Raw genomic sequence first — 14,437 nt, forward strand, 5'->3', positions numbered from 1 at the left:
GAGAGTGACACAGCTCCAATCCTGCCAGGAAGGAGGTAGACACTTCTCCCTTAACCTTGGACTCAGGACAAACCTCTGTACTATCAGCAATCTTGCCATCAGCTCCTTGAAATAAAAAAAACTGCAAAGACACTGCAAAAATCTGACTGGTGGGATAGTCATGCTCATTGCAGCCTCTGCAAGTGTCTGAGACTGTTCATGGGCATGTGTGTTATGTATTTGTTATAATAACTCTTGAGAAAACTGCAAGTGCTGTTGCTCCTTTCCCACAGACGCTCTGTGCATGACTAAGCTGTACTTTCTCTCTCGATTAGAGGCACCAGAATTACGCTGGTACCGCAGTAGCTGGCCAGCTGTCCCCTTGCTATAAGAATCCTCATGGTCTTCTAAACATCCTGTGACACAGTACTCGATGATACCCCTGTCCCTGTAAGCCGCTAGACACAGAGCTGTGCAAAGCAGCCATACACAGTTGGATACCCCGCGCTGTACAGGATGCTACGGAATACAGCACTTCCAGGGGAGCCCTTGTCCACCCTTGCGTGTTACCCGCTCGCACTAGTCAGCAACATCTACTGCCCAAACAATCATGCTGGCTCAAACCGATGATAATCACCTCGGAACGAGAGAGAGGCCCAAGAAAACCAGCCCACACACGGTACCCCTAGTGAAATGACCCTATGTGAAAATCTCACTCTGCTCATCCTGCTGATCTTGGTTCACATGACAAGCAGGTAGTATTCATGGAGTGAGAGCACATCCATGTTTGGTTTAGGTTTTTTTTTTCCATGTGCAAATCTAAAGAGTTTGGGAGTTCCCTTTGACAGAGCAGTTGTGCTATTCCTCCAGCTGCAAAGTTGTATGAGTTGGGGTTTTTTTCTTAAATTTTGGCAATTACCACCTATCCCTATAAAGAGGGTAAACCCACAGTTGTTCTACTTGCACACTTCAAAGTCAACAGGACCACAACGGCATAATCAAACCATGCAGGGTAAGTGTCCTTCATTTACAAAGCACTGAAGAAATTCCATATATTGAAATGGGCAAAGAATGAATAAATCACCAACCATTCACCAGCAACTCTTGACATTCGCATCCTTACGATAAATGGATGTTTGACATGAGTGAACTGGAGACACATTTGACTTATAAAGAAATACAGCCCAGCTTTTTTTAAACACTTTTTCAGAATAAAATGCCTTCCCCTCCTCCCCTTAAGTGTTGTGGGTTTTGTCAAGACTGTGAAATGGAAAACACGCCTGAAGTTCCTCTCGCACGCAGACAGCAGACGCGGTTGCGATTATCACTTAATGAAAGGCGAAATCACATGGACCACAGTTCAAACCAGCAACTGTTAAGTTTTAAACAACTCACACAAAACAGCAGAGCTGACTTTGCAGACATACTCGAGAGGAGTTTGGGTCAGTGCCCCAGCTATAAACTAGTCCATTTCTAAGTGACTATCATGCCATCAGAATGTGGTGGATTGAGCTGCAGAATAATAGTTCCACAGTCTACAGAAGGAAAGGGCTTTTTATTATTTAACTGATGACATCTTAACTGCATTTCCAGTCTGGCGACAGCCCGTTTCTAACTTACAGCTAGGCGCCACTGCTTACTTCACAGGTTTCTTCCAGCTGGTTGGAGAACTGCTGCTTTTTTAAAAAAATACCTTTGTTCCTATTCCAGCTTGTACAGCATCAATGCAGGTAGCACCCATGTTCACCCCCTATTGCTTTCATGGACAGCCACATCTGCATGGGGATCTCTCCTCGCAAAGAGCCAGTGGCAGGATGAGGACAACCAGAGGTAGACCACTAGCCCAAGCCAAGCTACAGGAGCTGTACAAACCACACTGTTACCCCGTTAAAATACTGGGTGCAAGAATACACTGCACTGTCAACTCTTGACTAATGGAGAAAGCCTTAAACACCAAAAAAAACCCCACACAAGGTGGGATATGCAGCTTGCCACACAGCTTCAGATACACAAACAACCAGAGTGCCAGTATCTAACAGTTTTCAACCTACAAAATTCTCCCAAAATGGTTAATTTCTGTTGGTGGTGGTAGCTGTAGCATGAAACTGTTTGGCCTGTGAAAAACCCTAAATGGTAAACCTGTGAGACTGAGGGACCTTTCAGGAGAGGGTTCCTGCCTGTGTGGATATGTGTGCACACATGTGTAATTTTCTCTTACATCTTTTTGCTCAGTGTTGGTATTACACAAATAATAAAAGAATATAATAATACTTTTGCATGGAAAATTGGTGGTTCTAAAAATCCAAGCAGTTTGTTTTCCTTTACATCAAGCAATACACCACTTATACTCCGGCTTCTGTTTTTCTTTACTTTTCTTCTGTAGGAAGATTGTTTTCTTAAGCATAATTATGGGCCAATTTATTTTTGTGTACCCCATCTCCACCCTCTGTTCAAACACTGCCTTAAAACCCACTTCTTTCACGTAACCTCCCCCACTAACCTCTTCAGCAACAGTATCCGAGTTTCTTGGTTTCTCCTTGCGTTGGATGCTCTGCCAAATCAAATTAGGACTGGATCCTATTATCCTTCCACATGCAAGTTTTGCTACAGAGGGCACTGGGATTGACAACTCACATCCTGTAAAGGCTGTTGCGCTGCGCTACCAGGCTGCAATCTGGGTGGAAATAACTGTATTTTCTACCTGGTCTCTGAGCTGTCAAAGGATGTCCACATCTGCTTGAAATAAAGTAAAACATCGTGGGACCATCTTTGCTCACAACCGTGTGCATCAGTAACGTGTGACCATGCAAGAAACTGCAAAGGGGGTGGGGAAGCAAGAAAAATACCATCAAATATCATTTGAACCCACTGCTGATCGAATTAGTGGGAGTTTGTCTTTGACTCATGTGGGAGATGGGTTAGACCATGATGATGGAAACACAGCACAGTTTTCCATTCCGAAATACACTGAGAAACTTTAAAAGACCTATACAGGAACTTCCATCAATCTGTCCTGGTGACCATATGTAGATGGGACAGATGCTAGCCAGGCTGCAGACACCTTGGAAAGGGCTCAGATACCACCGGTGTGTACAACATATGGACAGTGTAAGAGCAGAGTAGAAAAGAAATACGATGAGCTCCTCCCTTTATTAGTGTTAACTATTTATACCAGACTCAAAGAACGCCGTGTGTTCTGCAAAGAGCCAGAAGATTGAGGTTTCTGCACACAAGATTAAGAGCATCCTGTACACCACTGAGTCCAGCCCAGATGGGTCCCAGTCCCCTGGGGAAGTGATTCTACAGGGAAGAATGACGGGCCCTGCAGAAAAGGAAGACTCAGGGCAAAAGAAGACATGGGGCAGGTCAGATGTGGTGTGAGCAGAGGTGGGTACAGTGCCCCAGGCAAGCAGCACTGCTACCCTGCCTTGGCTTAGGCTGACAATATCAGGAGAAAGGGTGCAGCCAGATGCCTGGAGCAGCAAGCCAAGGGGTGACAGCACTTTGCCCAAACTCGGGGCCGTGCTCTCAGCTTTTCTGATCCACTCCACCACATTTAATAGTCCTCGAGCAAACCAGCCCCATTTTGCTCGAGGAGAGGAGAGGAGAGGAGAGGAGAGGAGAGGAGAGGAGAGGAGAGGAGAGGAGAGGAGAGGGAGAGAAAAGAGAAGAGAGAAAAGGTTGGCTACAATGTCCTAATTACACGTCTCTCTTGGTATTCTGAGAAGACTGCAAACAGCTCCCAGAGAGGACAGTCACACCTTTCCAAAGTGCCGTACACCTGATTTGGTATGAACAACTGAACGAGTCTCCCAGGGAGGCTGGAACTACATGTTATTTCAACGCTCAGCCCCAGTCAGGCAACAGCAGCAAATGCCTGAGCCTTTAAAACAGAGAAAATTCCCCCTCCCTGTGCCTGTTTTGGCCTCTTCCAAGCCGTGTTTACCTTGTGGAGCCCGTCCATTAACTCAGACACCAGCTGCAAATGCTTCCAGTGCAGCACAGAGTCTTTTTTGTCTGGAAGCAACATGTGGTATCAATTTATCATCCTCAACAACGCAACAAGGAATCCACTCACTTTAAAAATAAAAAGAGAGTTGTGTAACTTAACTCTTAAAAGCACACCCCACCCCACCCCCCCTTCTGCTTTAGAGAGAAAAAAAAGCCCAAAGATTAGCAGGATGAGGTGCAGCTGGTGGCTGCCGAGTCCAAGTTACACACTGGTCTGTTTTTACTTCAGTGTTTTGTAGTGAGTAGCTAATTCGTTATTTCAAATGCAGGCTCCTAAGCTGTAAAGTTAGGGCTACAACTCAAAGGCAGGGCTTTTTTTATTTTAACAAGTGGGATACTAGGACGGGATGGGAGAAAAACAAACACTATCTGCAGACCCATAAACGCTGCTAATGCTCACTTGGGAGAATTACACTTTCTCTTATACTGTATTAACATATTTAATGCTCTGGCTTCACCATATGAAGCTGTCTGGTGGACACATCGTTGAGAGAGGCACGAGATCTAATACCACCGAAAAGAAGCCATGAAAACAACTTTGGCTTATCAGCCTCCAGCTGACCGGAGGCAGCCCCGCTGCTCCACGGCTCTCCTTGCCCTCTTGAATTGTGGTTTCCAGCCTACACCACCTTGCTCAAAAGCTCCTAGCACAAATCTCCTTTGGGATGAACACCCCTAAAGAGAGACTCTGCCAAAAGTTGTTCCTTGAGGAAAAGCGAAACATCCCACCCATCCAGACCAGTGTCTGCGCCTCCTCATGAAGTGACTCCAAATTTGCTTCAACCATGTGGGTTTACATTTTGTTTGCTTTAAGGTCCCCAGTGAGATTCAACTACAAGTCAACAAGGAAACAGGTACAGTGACTCCCAAATTACCGATAACTGAAGTTGCCAATTGTGTGCGTGTATGTCGGAATTTCTGGTGGAAGGGATTCGTGAGTCTAGGCAGGGAGATCTTGAAGAAGCACCAACCTGCTGGGTCCATACAGTCAGTTCCTGCCTAGCCCTGCAAGGCTGGAGTGCTGCTCTTCTCAAGGAACATAAAGATGTCCCAAGAATTTCCTCCTTTTTCCCCAGAGTTTTTGCAAACCAGAACAATACACATTATTTAATAAAGTAGTGAGGGTGCTCTGGAGATGCAAAAAGAGCTAAAACATAAGTATCTATTCAGACCTGATGTATCAGTATACATCTTCTTGCATTTAAACTCGAATATTATGTATTCCAGATTGTTATATTCTCCCTAAATTATGGAAGTTGCAGGGTGGGAAAAGACATTAAGCAAATTACACACAGAAAAACAAATCCTCCTGACACCCAAATGTTTTCAATGCTCGATGTTTGCCACTATCTGCAAGTTCCTAAGGCAGCTCCCTCCAAATCCCACCAGATGTTCACCTGAAGCAGGCAGCAAGAGTGCACCATGGTACATCCCTTCACACCCCACTGGCAAAGGCCACTGTCCTCACAGGGTAAGTGAGATGGCAGAGACTCAGTCCTGCCCAAACATACCCTCCTGCAGGAATGGGAAAGGGGGGGGGGGAGGTGGGGGAAACCAAACCACTGCAGGTTTAGGGGAAAAATTGAGCCTGGCATCTGAAGGATAGCTCTGTGGATTCCCCTCCTCATCTTCTCTTCAAAGGAGTATTTCTGACCTTGGTGGTAGAGGAATGGCTACAAGAGGTCCCTGTTGTAATTAGCTCTCTGCCTGCATCTCTGCCCATCTTCCCCCACTCCTTGGAAAAGCAGAAAGCCTTGAGGGATATTAAAGCTCTTTGGGAGAACATTAAGTCCAGCAAAGATTTATCCTCCAAAATGTGCTGGCTCAGATAGAAGAGCAGTACACGGATCTGCCTCCATCCCACACGCAGGGCGCCATGCTGTGCCAAATTACGACAGGAGAAGGTGATTAGCACAGGGAAAACAAACCCTCCCTAACGACGCACGCCTCGCTCCTGACTGCCCCAGATGCTCCTTGCCAGAAGGGCAGGCAGCGAGCAGCATGCCCGCCAAGGAGGTTTATGCCCTCCCTTTTGATAAGAAAAGCATCTCCATGCAGGGAGCTATGGGAATTGAGTCAGAACTTCAAAAAGGTTTTCCTAAAAAGAAAAAAAAAAAGAAAGAATTAAAGATTTAATTCTAGCTAAAACAACTGCTGCCTCACTCCTTGCAAACAGTGATACTGCAAATTGCTACACTGACGTAAATAAAACTTAGCTGAAAATACACACTGCCTGGAAATTGTCTCAGAGTATCACGCTTCCAGTTAGCAGAAAAATCTCCAGTTATTTTACAGTCAGACATCCTCTGACCACAGAAGGACTCTAATAAATAACATTTGTTTTGCTGGGAGTAGAGCATGATGGTTGTAGTTTATTTTTTTCCACTGGGTGTTGGGAGATGGGTAGCAGAGAGTGAGGAAAATGCTGATACTTTAACTAATGCAGCCACGGAGCAAGAACAAAGTCAGGCTCTCCAGCAACTCCTCCTGGTGACACGAGCCATGTACCCCGGCACCCTTTGATATATGAAGCCCTCTAGAAAAGAAAGCGTTACTCTCTGCATGCTATGCTGATGCTTTTCCATGTTAAAATGGGATTTGGGAAGCAGGAGGCAGGCACTGTCATTGGGAGTCACGAAAGGCACCTTGTTCAAGAGCGCTTCTTCCACACGCTTCATACCACGGCTGCCCAAAATTCAAGAACACAATTAATTTAAAGGATTTAACTTAACAGTAGGAATTTACTTTAAGGTGTTGCTCATGCAAGGTGCAGGAGAATCCCAAGGCACCTCACAGCAGGCTTGACTGGGACATGAACATAAGTCAACGAGAGAATGGAAGACGTTGCCCTGTACAGAAGTGAAACTCAAGGAGTTGCATACAGGAAAGCTGCAATGGATGCACATGGCTGGGTCGTTGCAGAGCCAGATCAAACCAGCTCTCATTTCTGTTAAAGGGTGGTGTCACCAGCAGACATCACCTTTGGTTTGTTTTTATTTTTTCTTAGTAGCAAACCCCAGCACTTAAAGCGTTTCCACTGCTGGGACCCTGGGAATGAGATCACGCTGTACTCGCAGAGCCCCTTCAGCAGGACATCACTGCTTTTCTCCTCCTCTGTGCCACAGAGCCCCAAGAGAAGTGCAGGCACACACAACTAATCAACCCAAATATTATATGTACAGCGACTCTCATAAAAATAGCTACCACTGTCAGCACAGCCCCAACCCACCAGCCGCTGAAGCTGCTAGAAGAGTCCTCACAAACCTCAGTGGTCACCCAGTTAGACCTCAATGGAAACAATGCAGTTGTACTGCAAGGCGGACTTTCACCCCGAAGGCTTTGGGTTTGTTTTGCTAGAAAGAAGAACTAAGGAGGAAAAATTTTAGGGGGGAAATTAAAAAAAAAAAATCAAATCCCTGTTTTTCATTTCTTAGATGCAAAGATCCCAGCACAACCCTCACGCAGCGTTGTGGAAACCAGAGTGCTCAAGTCTATTTTCGCTCATTCTCAGCATATGGCCGTTACTATACATCGACTATTTAGAAACACGTATGGGCGTTCTCTCATGCCTGTATAAATAAATGCGAGTGATGCTACTGCTTATAATAATTCACTAAAAATAGCACCTTCCCATGGAATATCACAAAAGCTTCTCATTGCTGAATCACCTATTATAAATCTTTATTTTCTTGAAATTTTTTTGCAGTCATGTAGCGGTTTCTTTTTTTAATGCTTCCTAAGCCTGTGAAATGCAACTAAAGCAGCAAAAAAACTTCCACTGCACAGTGGCAGGGAAAGAGTAAAACCTACATGGATGCAGAAAGGCTTCCAGGGTTCCTCCTGCCTTGGCGAAGTGCAAGGCTGCCTTGCACACTGCTCCATAAAGTCCTAGCTCTCAAATGAGAGATTGTTAAATACCTGGGTTGGATTAATTGGAAGTGTTGAGCTGCACACATTAAACTGCAAATCTGGTGACAGTTACGGCTGACATGTGACTGATGAGAGGAACAGATCTGATACACTGTCGCCTGACTGAGTTTGATCGGGCCTGAGCAAGCCCTTCAAAAGCCGCCACAGGCACCCGAGACCTTCTCGCGAGAAAGCCTTCAAGCAGCCTCCAAAACAGCCCCTGGCATTTCTGCTACGTAGCCTAATCCAAAACAGGACCCCTCTCCTCTACTATTTTAAGCACATAATTAGTTTATTATTGAACCAGAAAATATTATCTGAATTTAAAAAATAATAATTAAAAAAAAAGTGTATTTTAAAATACGATGCGCTGGAATGGTCCTGGTTCCACGGACCCAAGCACCGGGGGGGGAAGTGTGACTTTCTGTGAGTCTGGCCCCACTGGCTCTTAGGGGCAAAAAATCCCCTAGGGAGCCTCAAGGGAAGGGCAGCCAGGGTGGGAACACGCAACCACAACTCCAGGTATTCACCGAGTTACCGCAGTGCCGGTGGGTACAGGGTGTGAATTAGGAGACTGAGGGATGAGCGAACAGAACAACTTGAAAAACAGGTATCTCTTCCCTCACCTTGGCGACTCAGGCCTGGGTAGCTATGGCACCACCAATAAATACCTGCACGCTCTTCAAAACTTAATGGCGGCTGTAAAATATTAACATCTTCTGAAAGCAGAAAGTGATCGGTTTTCCTTTTGATGTATTCTGATGTGTGTTCTTCTCTCAGCCTCAGACTAACGCCCAGGGCCTCCCTACCTAGCCTTTCCCCCTCTTGCTTTCTTACGGCTTCCTAAGTTTTCCTTCTGTGTTGGGGAAACATTTTAAACACTGTATTTGGGAACGTATTTGAAAAATCATACAGACTTGCTTTCCATATACGCGAACCAAGCTCACACTGTGCCAGAGGACACATGTGGGCAAAAACATCCATCTCCTCAGTGGTTTCACAGGAGCAGTACTAAGGTGGGTTTACTTCAGGAGTCTTTCCCAGCCCACTCTTTAATCTCGCTTCCATGGACGCGCTGCACCCGGACACTAAGCCCCAAAACCAGCCCTGCCCACAAACTCACCGCCAAGGCATGAGGCTTCAGTTTCCACACTGTGGTGCCCTATCTGCAATCTCTAAGTTTACAGCATTTTATTTTTTTTTTTTTTTCCCATGGAGAAAAGCTTTTTACAGCCTTAAAGTGTAATTCCCTCACCCCACCTGGGCACCTCGAAGTCAGACCCTGATGTCTAAGCCAGCGGTGGTAGCCCCACCTTGGCAGTCAGTGGGAAGAAACGGGTGCTTCCAGCAAACACTCCCACCAGCCCATCTTCTGTTTTCCCCTCCAAGTCCCGACCCTTTCAGCTGGTGGAGGTGGATTTCACCGTTCACACAGGGAGGCTTTGGGACCACAGCTGTTCCAAACACATCCTGGGACATGACATCTTCAGAGAGCTTGCCCCCACTGGGGCTCACCAAACTTTCCTTCTACTACCCCTCATGATCAATCCATCTCACCTAACTCCATTGACAAACTGTTTTCATCTTCATCGAATGCTGCCTCACATGGATGACTTACTGGTTTTACTGGATTTTTTTGAATTTATTTTTCTGTTCACTGTAGGGGTACAGTATACCTGAGGAGCTGACAAAAGGGAAGATGACACCTATTACGCTGCCAGTGAATCAGCCCTTTGCTACAGCAAGCAGGACATTCCTGTTTCACATGCAACTGGCAGCAGCACCATCCCAGAAACCTCACGACCCAGGTAAATGCACAGGTATGAAAGTCATCTCTGTTTTTTTTTTCTTTTCCCAGCCATTTACCTAATCTGAGAAACTAAAATCAGTGTCACTTATACAATCCCAAGCACTAAATGTTGGGCCTAAAGCTAGGCTCTGTCAAAAGCTTCACAACTTCCTGGTGCTTTGTTAGCACCCCACCCCAACACCAGAGCCTGAATAGCAGAAGGATGAGTGGAGGAGCCTTTTCATCTTCCCGATTTGAAGCTGTGTAACAATGAGTAATCCCTCCTGAAGCCAACACTGAGGACACCATGGGGCCTTTGTATTGCTCAGTACACAGACTGGGACATCTTTCAGAGGCAGCTGGGGAGCCACAAGGGCAATGGGTTTCAGGACCATGTCTGTTCCAATAGTCAAGGGCGTCACTATGTACTAGGAGAAGAATTACCTACCCTGTAGGCTGCAGTCTGGTGGAGCTCCCACTGTGGCAAGGACTGCATGAGTGGAAGACTCTTTCTGTAATCTGAAAGGTTACAGCCTCAACAAGCAAACAAAAGAACTCTAAATTCAATAAAGATGCTACAGAACATAAAATTAAGAAGTTTGCTATGGTTTAATTTGCTAGGACAAACAGTCTTGCTCACCCTTCAGGATAAGCATCAAGGCAACTTCAAGGTGCCCTGAGATGGTGACACTTCACAGACACGATCCTCTGCTCTGGAAAGTTACAAGTATTGACTTGCTGAATCAAAATCTAAGCATCTTGGGGTTGCAATGGCTGTACATACTCTGAGAGGGACACGCAATTCCTGCAGATAGGTGCCTTCTAACAGCGCTAGACAGGCAGATGAATTTCTGTCTCTCAGAGAAACTGGTCCCAGACCCCACGTGGGTCAGGTGGACACATATCACATCCTGCTCACGTTGAGTTATATTAATGGGACTACACTGTTTGAAGTAAGTCCTTCTTCAACACCTACATGTTCAAGACACAGGATAAATTTTAAAGGACAATGTCAAGAATGATGGCACCTTTGTACATCATTATTTCTTTTATGACACTGTTCACAGTATTCATAGCTAAAGAATGTCAGGCCTCCCAAGCATGCCAAGTATCATTTTCATAGCAAAGGTACACAAGAAACAAGCACCCTTAAGTTGCAGCAGAACAGGAGGACACAAAGAGAGGGGTGTTGGCTCATGGGGATATTTCCACTCCTTCTGGGAAAGGGAAGGGACCCACTACCAAGCACTCTGATCAACGTGTGAGTATACATTATGACAGGTCTGCTAACTATTTTATAGTATGAGCTGATATGCAAAACATAAATTGGGTCTACACAAACTAGCTTTATGCTGTTTTTTCTTCTTATTTTTCAATAAAGTTATTAAAGTTTAGAGGAGATGGGATATCTAGAAAAACCAGAAATGATCCAGGCTACTTTCTGAGCCGGGTTAAGATTAGCAAAGTGGGGAGTGAAGTAATTAAGAGAGATGTAAGAGTTTGCACTTGTCTATAGCCAGACTTCTTTCCATGCCAGTGAAAACTCATTCTCTTTGTAGGATCTGACCACATGCCCTGCTGCAAAGTGAGACTCTCACCTGCAAAGGCTTTTTGCATGTATCTAAGTAAGCTGCTTTGTGGACTTGAACAGGAATACCCTCAATGCACAGGCTTAGACACACATCAGTCCTTGCCTTGCTGACAAGGATGAACAAGAGGAGACACTCAGAAATTTCCAATTCTGATCACTGGCAAGTTCCAAAGCTTGCAGAAGTTAATGAAAACCTTCCAGGAGTTTTGTATGAGGGTTGTGGTTTTTTTGAGGTGAAAATGTACCATATTAATTATTTTCACCAGAAATGGGTTCTTGGTGCCATCCAATCACAGCTATAACCCCAGCGGCCCCTCCAAAGCAGAATGACAGCTGAGTCACTCATGTTAAAACAGGGATGAGAAAAGGAAAATGAAAAAGAAACTAGGCTACTTCCCCTGAGGAGCTAAATACAGTATTTAATGGCATCTTTTTATAAGGTTAACAAATCAAATGCTTCAGCTATGAATTGTTGCAATCATCATGACTACAACAGGATGACCCTGGACAACCTATCTCCATCTAGGTTTTTTCCTCCTGTGACACATAAATAAGGAGGAAGAGGCTGGGAGGCAGCCCACCCTTTCACCATATCCTGAGTGTTTGGGGAGATGGGGACCGACAGCCACATAAGATTTTGGCAGGACAAACAGCAATGCCACCAACAGAGGGAGGATGCCAGTGGGAAGGAGCAGATGGGGTACCTGTCTTTCCCTGTCATTTTTGTCAGCTGTTACCCCTGTGCCACTCTGCCTGCACAGGCAGGAGCAGGCAGCACTTGGGTTCCTCCTCTTTAACTCAGACTGAAGAGTTGTCCCCCTCTGCCCCACTGACTTTAAATGAGAGAGTCAAAAGCAATTAAAGCCAGGACAGTGAGAAACCTTAAAGCTACGTGCATAGAGCGGCATCTTCTTTCCAGTGCTGCAGAAGTGTTGGGCACTTTGGACTCTGTGTCATGCAGAAAGTGTGTATGCCAGAAAGTACCTGTCCAGCAGAACAGTAAGGATTGATTTTCCAGGAAACTAACTGCAGCTACTGACAGGCTTTCTGTATGAAGGGAACCCTAAACATACTCATAAGGCACTAGGGCACACCAGGGAGAAATGTCTGTTCCTCTTCACTTCCCTCCTCCTGCTCCTTGTGAGCGACAGCCCTGGCTCGGAGCTGCACTGGGCGAGCTGCTCTGCAGCTCTAGGCCCCAAAAACGGTTCCTGCTGCAAAAGCCAACAACATAATCACAAATGCAATGGGAGTATGGGGCGGTTTGAAACCCTGCCTCCTTGTTTGATAGCAGTGCCATACATGGCAGTGCACAAGATACCGGCGCACAGGGAACTGGGCCACCTGGGCAGATAATTCCTGGAAAGATCATGTGTGCTTGGACTAACCTTCCTCCTTGGGACCAATGCCAGGGAGCACACATTTGACATTGCATTTATATGTTCTTTTTAGGGAGCCACTTTCTCTGAGTTCCAGAGTTTGGCCTAACTCAGCCCTGCCTGTCAAACAAGTAAAGTTTCTATTTAATTAATCCCACGCATGCCTTCAGCAGCCTCTTCATTCAGCTGGCTTAAAGCACCCCAGCCATGCCTTGTCATAAACTCTGGCCATGCCACTGCGATAACTTTTAAGCATAACCAAAAGCTGACATTCAATAGCAAGCAATCACCATTCATGCAAGAAGTCTGTCTGACCTCTGCAGGACTCACTGTGGGAGAAAAACTTTGCAGGATTAGGACCAAAACCTAAAGACAGGGTCATCTCTTCCTTCTGCCCACCCCCTCTCCCCTTGGCTCCAGCATCCAGTACATGGTGTCCTCTTCACTACTTCAACACAGTCCTTAAGGCTTTAGACCTGAATGAAGAAAGGCAGAACGGGCAAGCTCTGTTTCAGGGGTATTTGAAAGAGGAGGGGAAAAAGAGCAACTGTTAGGCAGAATCTGCCAGGAAGAAGAGAAGGAATCAGTCTGTGTGCCAAGCGGCAAGAGGCCATAGTCTTTGTATTTCAAAGGCTTTCAGGAAAGTCGACTTCAAGATACTTTCACAAGCTACTTTGAACAAGTCACACTTTGGTTCTCTGTTTTTCTCCTCCCCTCCTTTCTTCCACCTAAACAATTCTGGTTTTTTCACTTAGTGAAAGGCAAAAATAATAACTATAAATAACTTTCCTCCCCCATTTAGGGGCATTCAGAGTCAATGAGCACCACACTGCTGCTATATATTGGAACGGTGTACATGCTTGGAAAGGAGTCTCTGGGAATTACAAATGCCTTGGTGCTTCAGCCCCATCCCACCGGCCAGCGAACACAAGAGAGCTTTCTTCTGCGGTGCCCTGTCTCCCTCCCTCGCTCCCTCCCCAGAGTTAGGGCATTGCTGGAAATGGGTATGATGCTGTCTGCAACTGTACATGTTTTAAAAAAAATTTTATAAAATGAAGTCCTGTATGAAATCAGGATTGTGTGCTGCAATCCAGCACCCTTCTGCTGCCCAAAACCGCGGAGTCGGAGCTGGCACACATAGATAACCGTAGCAAAGAGAAGACAAAACCTGCAAGCAGCCCCTTTTAAATGCAGACAGGGCAGGCAGCAGCTGCCAAGCTCGGCTGGTGCTAACCACGGATCTGTGGACGTTTGACTTGCTTTGCTCCCAGGTTTCCACTCTGAGTGCCGGGTGGGTTGAAGTCATTTGGGGACACAGGCGGGCACGGGAGAGCCCCGCACCTGCAGCTCCCCCTCCCGCTGGGGAAGGGGCCAGCTGGCAGAGCCAGAGGAGGGCATGACATTTGGGGAATCCAGGCAAACCACCCAGCCAAGGCAGGGGGAATAATGCTAGGCCTGTCTGCTCGGTCCCAGGCATGGACTGAGAGAGGTCAGCCTGGTGCTGGGCATGTTGAAGAGGTCTCTGTAACCTGGGGGGCTCTGCCTTGCACAGGCGCAGCGCTGTAAGAAGAGTCCTAATGGCACCAGAGACAAACTCTTGTTGAGTATTAATAGTCATCACATGCTCGTCGGGAGGGGTATCTACCCTTTCACAAGCATGTCAATAAAGGCTCTTATATCAACAGTGGATCTGGGACACCCCAACAGCATGTTTTGCTGGGAGAACATGGGAAAAAACCCAATCCACAAGTCTAGTCTTGTTGATGACCGGTCGCTGCG

General features: G+C 46.1%; 1 protein-coding gene across 1 annotated transcript in view; it reads right to left on the reverse strand.

Moving 5' to 3' along the window:
- FOXO3 (forkhead box O3) overlaps positions 1-14,437 on the reverse strand; it is an 89,713-nt gene that overhangs the window by 14,747 nt on the left and 60,529 nt on the right. The gene's annotated exons all lie outside the window — the stretch shown is intronic.

Source organism: Gallinula chloropus (assembly GCF_964237585.1).
Source record: "Gallinula chloropus genome assembly, chromosome: 3".
Taxonomy (NCBI): Eukaryota; Metazoa; Chordata; class Aves; order Gruiformes; family Rallidae; genus Gallinula; species Gallinula chloropus.